We start from the raw sequence: 12426 nt of genomic DNA on the forward strand, positions 1-12426 counted from the left end.
GCATTGTATATGCAAGATGTTTAGGTGTTGAGTGAACAGACACAGGAAATCTGTTCTTAGTTATATGAGGATTTCAGCAAAGCCCCCAGTTTTTCTGAGTTATTGTGTTACTATTCCAAAACCACATGCTGCAGGTACCGTAGGTGGAAGATTAAATTTTTTCAACTGAATAAATAAAGAAATAATTGGAAATTAGGGTGGCACTAGATGGCAAGTGTTTTTTGTTTTTTCAATTGTAGGATGTTATTTTTTAAACTTCTAAATCTTCCCTCTGGTAATCACCTGATACAAATGGAAAAACGTGTCAATATATAAACTTGAATTTCTGTAATTTATGATTTGTGATTGAATGTATTTTAACAGTGTGCAGCAGTTGCTTCCCTACTAAATTGAAAGGTTAATTTACATCAGGGCCATGTGTGAATAGAGGTCAGTGACCCAGGCCTTGCTTTATTACCTTCTTTCAGGCATTTCATGAAGCTACAACATGTTTAAAGAGCACAGTGACATTAAAAAAAACACACCTCCCCAACACGGATCTTTTATCTTTCATCTGAAACCCAATAAATATGTGGACATCCAGGCATTGCAAAATCTCATTGATTTTGTAGACTAGCAATATATGGGGACTATGGCTTGAACTGAACTTCTGCCACCTTCACACTGTTAAACAGCTAACATTAATTACAGGGTTGTACTTGCTTTCATACAGTACATTATTATTATTTGTTTATTCCTTCACTTAGACAGACAGCTGTGGTAAGTAAAGGCAATTGTAATTGTAAGTGCATTCTTACTTTTTTATTGCAGAATCATATTGCAGAATAAGTAGCTTTTGTTATGCCACATAAACAAACAAAAAAAAGCTGTGGTAATACTCTGTTTATTGTGTCCTAACATCTGACTGACCAGCTTTCATTTGAACCAACACAATAACCAACACAATCACCATTAAACATGCATTTAGTGCTTTAAATTATGTATTGTATTGCCTTGAAATGTGGGACTGTCAAAGATTTATGATCAAAAACAAAGTCTGCAGGAGAGAGGCTTGCTGGTTTCCGACTTGTATCCATGATTGTTAATCAGTACTTGGTATTTTCTTGTATAGGAAGTAAGATGCATCAGTGTGGGAGAGGCTCTCTTTATGGACTGGAGAGGGGTGGTTCAAATCTGAAGACCCCTGTGAATCTGTCATTGAAAGATGCAAAAGGCCAGCAGTTCAAGGATTGTGAAAACATGGGCTTGTAACTACACCTCCACTGGCTTCTGAATTGTCATGTACAGAAAACAAAAACAAGCAAAATGTGCCAATAGATAAAACATCAAATCAACATCCCTACCCCAACTATCACTATCCCCTTGTTGAAAGAACCAGGCCTCAAAAGCTGGAAGTATCTCTGGTCTGCACTGTTTTACTTCCAGCTCTTCAGCCCTTTTAGATTTCAGTATTTAACAGAGTTTAACCTTCTTCTTCTACTGGAGCTTGACATGAAGCTTAAGAAGGTGGAAAATATCAAAGGTAAAAGCCAGCACAAAAACAATATAACTCTGCTTGCTGTTGAGTTTCCACATGTCATGAATTGATTCTACAGCACAGGGCTTCCTGAGCTACAGGATACTGTATCTGGATTGTCTTCTCTCTTTTTTACATTTACATTTATTAAAATCAGGTATGTGGGAAATATACCAGTATAGTAATACGCTTATTGTGTGGCCCTGCAATATTCAAAATAATAGAACACACAATGTACCAGAAAAATACATAAAGACACTACCTTCAAACATGTATTGGGACAATATTGGGCATAGTTTTTATTTTATTTTATAGTGATTACAAATATTTTATAATATATCTGCCTAAAAAGGGAGAGAAATGCATGTGTCTTTGTAACTCTGCTACACAAGCCTGTCGTATTCAGTATGTTAGATGGGGTATTCCCTCATTATTACGTATCAAATTGTCTTCATGGAATAAAGGTCCTCAAACATTTTGGGCAGCGTAACTCCCTCTCCTGTACTAGTCTGTTTGAAGGGAAATCCTTTGAGAAGGCACAATAGGATTATCTGTCCTTTATCATGTATACATATTATATAAGCCCTTAATATATCTACTAAAACGAGTTTTAAAATATAATCCTCAATTTGTGGTTCACGGCACGATGCTTGGAATAAGGCCGAGCTCTAGCAGACATTGGTCGGTATGGTATACATATATGACAAACATTATGATGCTTTATTCATTTATTTATTCATCCAAGATGTCGAGGCCTCTTTAACAGCAAACAAAACACATTTGTGGAAGTGTACAGTAAAATAAAGTACAATTCAATACAAGAAAAACTTATATTAACACTTTACATTAAGTGTCTCTAATTACTTTGTATTTGCATAGTAGTTACTTAGTAAATGCTGTGTACTTAGACATAATTACAATGTTATTATGCATAGTTACAATGTAGTTAATGTGTTTAATGTAAAGAGGTACCTCGTAGATATGCCAATCATTGTAATCATAGTATTAGCTTAACATTTCTGAAGTGAAATGCTTCATTGTTTAATATTAAATAACGAGGCTCAGCATCAGCTTGTATTGTGGATTATTTGGCCTATAATGAAAAGCAAGACAACTCAATTCAGGCCAAAAGACACGAATATCACATCATGGTTGCCATGGCATCAAGAACCCCGTTGCTAGCAACAGGCACACATACATTACCTTCTACTGTAAAAAAATCCTGTTTCTCAGTGTTAGAAGCAATGATGTTTCAAGGGTTTTTTCAATAAAAGAATGTGTTCCCTTCTGTGAAAAGGTCCTTTCTCCTGTGGTGTACAGTTATGAACTCATTGATTTAACTGTGGTATATATATAGTGCATTAGAGTAGTCTTTCCTACTAAAAGAATAATTAAACCATTGCCCATAGTAATTGCTGAAATGTATCAAGCTAGAAAATATTCCTTGGTATTTTTAAACAGTCTTGCCTGTTCCTTGTATTCCTCACCAGTAACTATGTTTAACTGAATAGTTTGAACATACAGTAAGTGTTGACAGTTCTGTCTACTGATCGCCTGGCTTGTCTAAAAACAATACCAGTTCACAGATTAACCATTTCCATTCAATCAACAATAATGGCATGTCTGCTGAACTGTCAGAAATAATTGAAATCTTCACACAGATCAAAGGGATACATAAGAATTAGCAACGGCCTGTAATAGGCTTGTTGTGTTCAGTAATTGAATATGCTTTGAAAATATGTGCCCAAAATACGGTAATTTCCTATAGAGAGACACCTGGCCTTTATGCAGTGGTAAAGTTGTTTAAAGCAGCCATCGTTGTACAAAATATATGGGTACTCTTACCGACTGTGCAATCAACATACATAGTAACCATAGTAACAAATTAAGGATGACATATGATGCATTGGCCTTTACTCAGTTACCCTTAAATTTCCATATGTACTGTAGTTACTCTCTAAAATGTTCAATTTGGCATGAAACATGTAGATGCATTGTTACATATCTATTAATTACCATGTTATTACAGTACGATTAATATGTGTGCCGGGAGCACCATTCTTGGAATGTGTTCTGTTAATACTGTATAAGGAGACTGGCATTCAAATTGCCTTTAGCCACATAACATGGGTTAAATTATTCTGCAGAGTTGGTATGACAACTACCATAACACAGCTTTATTTTAAAATGCTACTTGACTTTTTTTTTTAATAGATTCATTGGGTGATTTGCTTTTCTACCCTGCTGTGTCAATCTTGTTTTCCAGAGGCCTTATAATTGACTTGCAAATATTAGGTAAAACTGTTTAATAATGTATTAAAAAAAAGAAACAAGGATTAATTCCTTGCAAGCAGCAAATGGTTTTAAACATGCAGGTCCTGTGAAATTTCTATAGGTTTTACTTCCAAGTCTACCACGTTTCCCACATTTCCTGAACAGCACCTTAATTACACATGTAGTTACATAGTAAATATATTTTAAATTCAATACCATGTATGCAAATACAGTGTAATTATACAGTAGTCGATAGCAACTGGCAACCTTATTACATTTTATAATTAAGCATATTATTGCAATTAAGCAATCATATGTGTAATCACTGTATTATTACAGTGTAATTATAGTGAAGTAAAATTAAAGTGCTACTGGAAATGGTGTAATTATTTCAATTATAATTAGGATAGTTATATTATATATTGTAGTTTATTATAAAATTCTTAATTTTAAAATATATGTCAATGATATTTCTCTAGCCCACTGCATGTGTTGGTCATTTCAGGCAATTTTCTCATTTTGTTGACTACCCAAATATAGTAACAACAACATTGTGTGAAAGTCAATATTATCTGAATCACATGACAGTCAGAAAAACAGCTATGCATATCTTGTACAGCACCTGATACACATCTCAGTTTGCAATAAGGAAGCTTAATGCATACTTTCAGAGACTGACCTTTCAGAGCTGCAAACTGTCAGATTACATTTGGATACTGACAGCTGTCTTATCTGGGTATTGTTGAAAGGGTACACATACATAAGCGCCTTTTCAGAGAAAATAAATAGTTTCTTGTTAGCACTAGTATCCTATATGACAAAAACACAAACTAACAACTGGAACTAATAATTTGCATTACTCGTGTTGCTTACAGGAATAGAAGCGGTTTATTGTTGAGACAAAGATCACAAACAATACCTTCTACTATTTTTGTTTTCTTTTTTTAATATAATAAGGTTTATTGGGCATTATTATTATTATTATTATTATTATTATTATTATTATTATTATTATTATTATTATTATTATTATTATTATATTAAAACAGGTGCTGTGTAATCTCTTGAGCTTCTGTATGTAGAAAATAGTTGCCAGCTTTAGAATGGCATTGCTGAACATCCACTCTGTGTTACACTATGTAAATAATCACCATGGAAACCACCCCAGAAAACATATGAGTGTCTAAGAGCAGCTGCCACCTCTTCCAGAGTTCTAACCACATACAAAGCATGTCGAATTTAAGCAGTAGTGCCCATCACTCAAGGCTTTACCATATTGTACATGACTGCGACTCCAGTTATGTGTCCAGAGCCGGACCTTATTTTTTATCACAGATTTTTAAAGGTAAAAAAACCACCTCAATTACTGTATACCCCTATAGCTATATACCAGTTTCATCCCACAAATTTTAATTTGGTGCGTACATTTTTCATCTGAGAGGTTAGAAATGACAGCAAGCATATATCTTAAGACTGTCACTTACTAGTAATAAAATTTCACAAAAACATGGAAAGAGTGGTGAGTTCAGAAAGGCTGGGCCGATGGGGGAAAAGCTTGAACATAATGACAATGTAAAGTTTATCAGTATTTAAGTTTTTAAGATATTGTACATATAGGACTACATAAAATAGCACTGGAAACTTACTGTAAATTGTTTACTAAAAATAACCATCAGGAACAGCAGTGACAGTGTCATACTTTCCATGGCAGGCAAATCCACAAGAGAAGAGATAGCACAGTGTGAGGACAACTTAACTTGTCTTATTATTATTGAATTATTTAGCAGACATATTGGGGTGGGGTTGATGTGTGTTACTTCTAAACATAATAACAGCCCTTTGATGTAGATTCATTATGTACCTCTTGGCACAGACCTACGTGTAAGCCAACTACTGCCATTCAATTTTGAACGGCTAAAACTGTAATCAAGTTCAAATGGTACAGCCTTTAAACTGGTAGTAAATGAAATAGCTTTGATGATGTATAAAAAATAACTGAACTTTTTGGTATTTTCTGTTATGTATCAAAAAGATCTTTTGATGCATAACATAATAACATCATAAAAAACAATTGCCCTGTTGTATCACATAGGATCTTAAAGTATATGAGTGTATGGATGAATGCATTTAACCATACACATCCATTGGGAAATATCACCAAATTAAAACTTTACAGTCAGACAGCATTTTCTTTCTCTCATTATACTTTAGTGTAATAAATGGGATTTGTTACAAGCGTAATGTCTATCTTTTCTAATTATCTTTAGTAAGTGAATGGTGATTGCAGGCAGAGAAATCAGCATGTAGAATAACACCAGGGGCAGTTTGCAGGCCTGCTGATATCAGCACAAACGCATTGTGAAAAACAGATGTCCACAGGCTTAAACTACCCGACGTCAGTGCAGGATTACAAACTGCTCTTTTCACAGTCTTTATGTAAATAATCCTATTAGTATCAAAGTTGTCATAGGAACAATTCATTTGTGTGTATTTTCGTGTTAGTTCAAGATGATTCTGGCTTTAGATTGACAACTACAATTCCTTGTTTGCAGGGCAACTTTGAACAAGTGTTTTACATACCAGGCCCTCGTAATCTACAAGTCTCTATGTGGGTTTTGTGGGTTTCTAAGAGGGCATGGTGCATGTATTTCCCAGATTCCTCGGGACCGTTGTAAGACATACGTATTTATCATCTTTTCCCATGTTCTAAATGTCAAGAACTCCAAACAGCATGTTTGTCATGAAAGGGCAATGAGAAAAATACACTAATATGATGGCTGGCTGGACTGTAATAAGACCATAAAAGCTCATTCTAATTCAATGCATGAAGCAGAACTGAATGCAGCACAATGTGCTATGAAATCTATTCAGCATGATTGGCAGAGCTTTTTTATTGGCTCTCTGGTTGTTGACAGAAACTCAAGTGGAGTTATGCTATCACTCCCATAAAGAAGAATACCACCCCTTGTAAGATTAGTGTATTTCTATGAACATACAGAGCTTGAAAATGTAACCATGAATGCTCAGTGGTGTCATCAAGTTACGTTACGTGTCCATAAGCTGCATTTGAATTACAATTACAATGATATGGTGAATATCAACAGTAAGTATAGAGACCCTGAGGGTTCCGACACTCAGTGAACCATTTGGCTGTCTTAATGTGCAAATATAAAAATCGTTCATTTCTTTCATAAACATATTGATAATATAGGTGACATTATTCTGACAGTAACTTGACCGTATGACCTTGATTGAGGGACTAATATGTACAGCTGGTCCATTAGCCATTAACACATATTTAGTTTATGACAGACAGGCTAGCTGGAATGGCCTGGGCGTATAAGAGTACAGTATGTACTCTTGTGTACCTGATTCCTTCCATTCCACCCTCTCATCACTGAGACACTGACAGCTATTACACAATGCATCTGTGTTCATTTGCATTGAGCTGTGATTTAATGCCATCTGGTGGCGAGAATGTACACCATGTTTATTTATTCTTAGAACATGAGTTGATCTATGAAATGATAATATATTACTATGTATAACTATTTAGTGGATGAAGCCTGTATGTGCATCTAATAGGAGTACTTTTATTTCTTTTAAAACCAAATGCCATGACCTGTAAAACGACCCTTTTTTATCGATGGCAGCTTTCAGTTGTTCTGGGATAGTTAGAACATTACATATTTATATTATAAATATTAACATGTAACAGGGCACCAGTGTGGAGTAGTGGTTAGGGCTTTGGACTCTTGACCGGAGGGTTGTGGGTTCAATCCCAGGTGGAGGACACTGCTGCTGTACCCTTGAACAAGATACTTTACCTAGATTGCTCCAGTAAAAACCCAACTGTATAAATGGGTAATTGTATGTAAAAATAATGTGATATCTTGTGACAATTGTAAGTCACCCTGGATAAGGGTGTCTGCTAAAAAATAAATAATAATAATAATAATAATAAATTGGTTAGAACTTGGCTTATCCGGTTATTTCTAGAATTTGCTTGTTGGGTCTGCTGAATAACTCTCACAGTAACCAATTTGGGTCGGTATAAGATTAATGTATGACTGTAAAGAGGATGCTGTTTTTTTCATTTCTGCAGTTTAGTCAGGACCCTTTGAAAACAGGCAGGGAGCAGAATTCCCATTGAGATTCTAGGGGGATTGGTACAGAGCCATCTGCTGGTGAAATATATTGGTGCAGGAGATTACAGGCTACAGTATCTTAGCATGTTTGTACTATACACTGAGGTGGGTTACTCGAATAGAGCGAGTGATAAAGTGAGTGAGTTTTTAGGATAGAGACAGGAGGAAGGATTTATTGTTTTTGTGGTGTGGTCCTGACCCAAACACAGACCCTGTGTAATTAATAAAGTAGTTTTGTTAGTGCCTGAATCCCGTCTCTGTTTCCTGCTTTGCGCCTCAAGACCAGGCGTTGTTACAATATTTTATTCAGGTATACCCCTTAACACTAGCCACAGAAGTCATTTTGACAGGTTGAGGTTTTCAAATTTAAATTACTCTGGCTGTCTGAAAGTTATGTGAAAAACATTATGAGCAAAAAAAAAGCAAAAAACATTATGAGCTTCACAAATGGCATTGTTTAATGACACTATAATTACCATTTTACCAGTAAAGTGATGGGAAACCTGATACACAGGGGTTAAGGTGGAGTAAATCTCAAATCTATCATTTAAGTATAAAATGAATTAACAGAATAGCTTTCTCATATCATATTCCATTTTATTAAACTGTTATTAAAATGTTATTGAAAAACTCATTTCAGCTTTAGCCAGATTTATTGACTGACTGTGAGTTAAAGGGTACATAGACCTTTTTATTTTACTGTGTTACATGTACTCCTGTGTTGCTACAACTCTTTAAGTAAGGTGTGCGTATTGTTTTAATTATTATTTTTTTTACATTTTGACCACTTTTTTAAACTTTTAAATTGCATGTAACTCAATAAAATAAAAAAAGTCCTTATGCCCTTTAAGCTCCTGTTCTCCCATCTAGGTGCTGTAAACCGAGGCCTGATCCAATGCATGACAGAGGTAGCGTTCATATTGTATTACTGCATGCCATCGAGAGTAAATGAAAGTTTATGTCACAGTGTAAGAATGCAGGACGCCCACAAACACAAAGAACTCTTTGCAGGGCTTCCAGCCACTGATTTACCAAATGACCAGAGTGAACAAATACATTAGATTTCTTTTAATACAAAACACAAAATAAAGCATATTCATTATTATTAGAGCTTGACAACTGCATACTGCACAGTGATCCGAGCTAACAACGAAATACTATATTCTTCACTGCAGCAAAGAATAATAACTATAGCTGTAATAAACAGCAGACAGTATCCTTAGGCAACTGTCATATGTTTAGAATGTGTTTACCACAATTGAAACGTATTTAAATATGATCGAGAGGTAGACATTATTTGTAGTTTTACTGTGTTTTGTTACCCCCCCGTTCCCGTTCATCACTCGGTACATATGGGTTCAAATCTCTCCTTGAATCTTGCTATGTAGAATTTTTTTTTAAATGCTACATAAAGGAAAGAAAGAAACAACAGAATATTACATAAAAAAAAATGCTCTCCTTCCCACACAGCCACCCACACATCCATTTCAGTCTTTTTTTCCATGTTATTTATGTAATGTTCTATAATCTTTGACTTTTTCTTTTCTTGAGAAACCGAAAACAGACAAAGGAGGGGGGTGGTTGCACTACTTTTTTGGGCCTAGCATGTTTAAAACCTCTTCATCTGCTGCCATGACAACAGCATTGAATCTCTGCTCTCTCAACCATTTACTCTGTAGTGCTTTTCAACAGCCCAATTTATTGTGCAACTACTTGAAAATATTTGTCCTATCACTAAGCCTAGATTCATGTTCATTTTTACATTAACAACTCCAGAAATGAATAATTAAGAAAAGACAAGTGCTTCTCTATAAGGTTTATACAGATCAGTACAAATATAAGTATATCTGCTAATAATCTAAAGCTATACTACTGATTTAAAAAAGCAACAAACCAGGAATTATTTAACCCGAAGGACGATCTTAAATGTTTTTTCAGCTACATATAAACATACATATTACATATTAATGTGAGTGATATTTGTATTTTTTTTAAAATATACAGTACAAAAAATATACTTTGACTGCATATTGATCAAGTGTATTCTACACTGTTTTGATCATCTTCTATTATTTATATTATTAAAACAGCACGGTGCACTCAAGAGTTAAATGTACCTAGAGGATTAAGCCACTTCAGTTTCATTTCAAAGTCAGGGGTAGTACCGGTATTTGTTTTGAACAGGGACAGTATTTCAAGCTGTTTTTATTGCAGAGTTAATAACGGTCACATTCCTACAGCCTGATCAAGTGGTGTTTTACATTATCCTGACAAATGTTTCCCCAACCAGGCTGTGACCCCATGGGAATTTATGATCTACCCTTGCTGCACACAGAGCGGAACACCTGAGGGAGCATCACTTAATCTCTCTCTCTCTCTCTCTCTCTCTTCTCTCTCTCTCTCTCTCTCTCTCTCTCTTCTGCTCTCTCTCTCTCTCTCTCTCTCTCTCTCTCTCTCTCTCTCTCTCTCTCTCTCTCTCTCTCTCTCTCTCTCTCTCTCTCCTCTCTCTCTCTCTCTCTCAGCTACCAGTGCTCTGGCAAAGTGATAAAGGTAAGGAACTTTTTCCTGCTTATAACCCGACATGTTCCTCTTGGAGTGGGCTGTGTCATAGAGCAGGAACGACTTTTAAAATGCGGAATGGTGTAAAAAATATATTTGTGGAAGGTCAATATGTCTTTCTAAGGAATTTCCCACACACTGTATTTTTTCCAACTGTAGAAGGAAAGGCACTGAAAACCAATGGATTAGCATGCGACCACAAATAAATTGATAATATATGTCGGTACCCTTCAAGAAGTGTCATATGAATACTGGTCCGAACAGTAGTTACAGTGGACAGTATATTGTGTAAATGTGTCTGAAGATTAAGGATCCCACACAGGTAAAGCTGTAGGTTGTGATTTTCCATTTTCAATGTTGCCTTGATACATTATGCAAAACTGCTAATTGGAACTGCTGATGAGTGTTAATGGGGATCTGCTGCCCTCAAGTGGTTTACTAATTAGTTAGTTTGTACTTAACCCCCTGTGTGTTTGCTTTATTATTATTATTAATATTATTATTATTATTATGCATGTACATGCAAAAATAATAATCCCTGATTTTAAATTTGTTCTTAAACTTCTGAAAACAAATTCCTGGTAAACAGGTTATACAGTAAAGATTTCTGTTGCTCTTAAAAACACACAATAAACACTGCTTCAAACTCACTGATCCTATGGGTGGGGCATCCAGGCCTCAGAGTGGATTTCATAAGAAATGTATGTGTTTGTGCTCAATAAAAATGGATAGGATCTTTGAGGTTCTGTCAGTGTGGTTAGAAGAAACAGTCACAAACTGTCTGAGAGGGTTGTTATTCACACTCTCTTGTTATTTTGGAAATGCACTCCCTGTCGAATTGCAGGGCTTTTAAATAGAAGCATGAGCCATTGTAGACAGTATGTTAACTGATGAGATTGTATTCAGCACTTAATTACAGCTTAATTACAGCTTTGTGTGCTGCTCACGGAGATTACTCTAAACAAGTCAGAAACATGTTTTTTATGAGCCAAATAGTGGGGGGGATGTTTTAAAATAATAACAGAAAAAAAGCAATGTGTAATGTAAAAGAAATGTACCATTTACACTTCCTAGTACATACCAGTGCAGCAATCCAACACTTTTAAAGGTAATCCATAGGTTTTCTTTCTATGTTTCCATTGCCAGTTCTACACATGATTCATTAACCAAAAACAAAACAAACAAACATGAACTGCTTATCATGACTGAAACGCCAGTATAAGCTTGCTATTGTTTTGTTTGTTCATGGTTCATTGACACTGCAGTCATTTGACATATCTCTTTTGTAGCGGGTCTAATAAAAACAAAAGGCTAACGCGACTGAGGGGCTCTTGAAACCTTTCAGGCATTTGTGTTACTAAATCACAGATTTATCTGGTGTTTCTGCAAAGAAAGTGTGTCCACAGTAACCATGTTGACAATTCAGCTGTATATGTTTATGATTAAATATGTCTAGTTTCAAAAGAGAAGATAGACCGATGAACAAGTTGAGTGTTTTTAAAGCCTTTATCAATATGCTTCTCTCTTTATTATATGGTTGTGTACACTCTAAGTCAGGGGTTAGTTAAGATGGCCCTTACCCACCCAGGTCTTTGTTCCAACCTGTTTTCATTTGTTTAATTGAGCTAATGAAAAATCCATCTACTGTAGGTAAAGTAATACAATTATATTATAACCTGAGAAACAGAAGTCCAAGACATCCCATCCATTTTAGGTAGCGCTACCGATCATTTAAATTAAATGCATGTATTTTAAGATGAACTCCCTGACAGAACAGCACTTGATTTAAATCTGGCATTATAAACAATGTGTTATGCAACTCAAATATCTCAAAACAAAACAGCCCAATTATGGTGTTCCCCATATTTCATAACAGTTTTGAATATTTTAAAAGTTAGAATAAAATAAATCAATAACCCTAACTATCTC

The 12426-nt window shown here is 35.2% G+C and overlaps 1 protein-coding gene across 1 annotated transcript in view; it reads left to right on the forward strand.

Moving 5' to 3' along the window:
* The first annotated feature begins 10463 nt into the window (after positions 1-10463).
* Positions 10464-12426, forward strand: part of LOC117414181 (palmdelphin-like) — a 21255-nt gene continuing 19292 nt past the window's right edge. The window contains exon 1 of the mRNA XM_034023995.3: positions 10464-10488. The gene's annotated coding sequence lies outside the window, so the exon portion shown is untranslated. The remainder of the gene's footprint in view (positions 10489-12426) is intronic.

This window comes from Acipenser ruthenus, chromosome 10, assembly GCF_902713425.1.
Source record: "Acipenser ruthenus chromosome 10, fAciRut3.2 maternal haplotype, whole genome shotgun sequence".
Lineage (NCBI taxonomy): Eukaryota > Metazoa > Chordata > Actinopteri > Acipenseriformes > Acipenseridae > Acipenser > Acipenser ruthenus.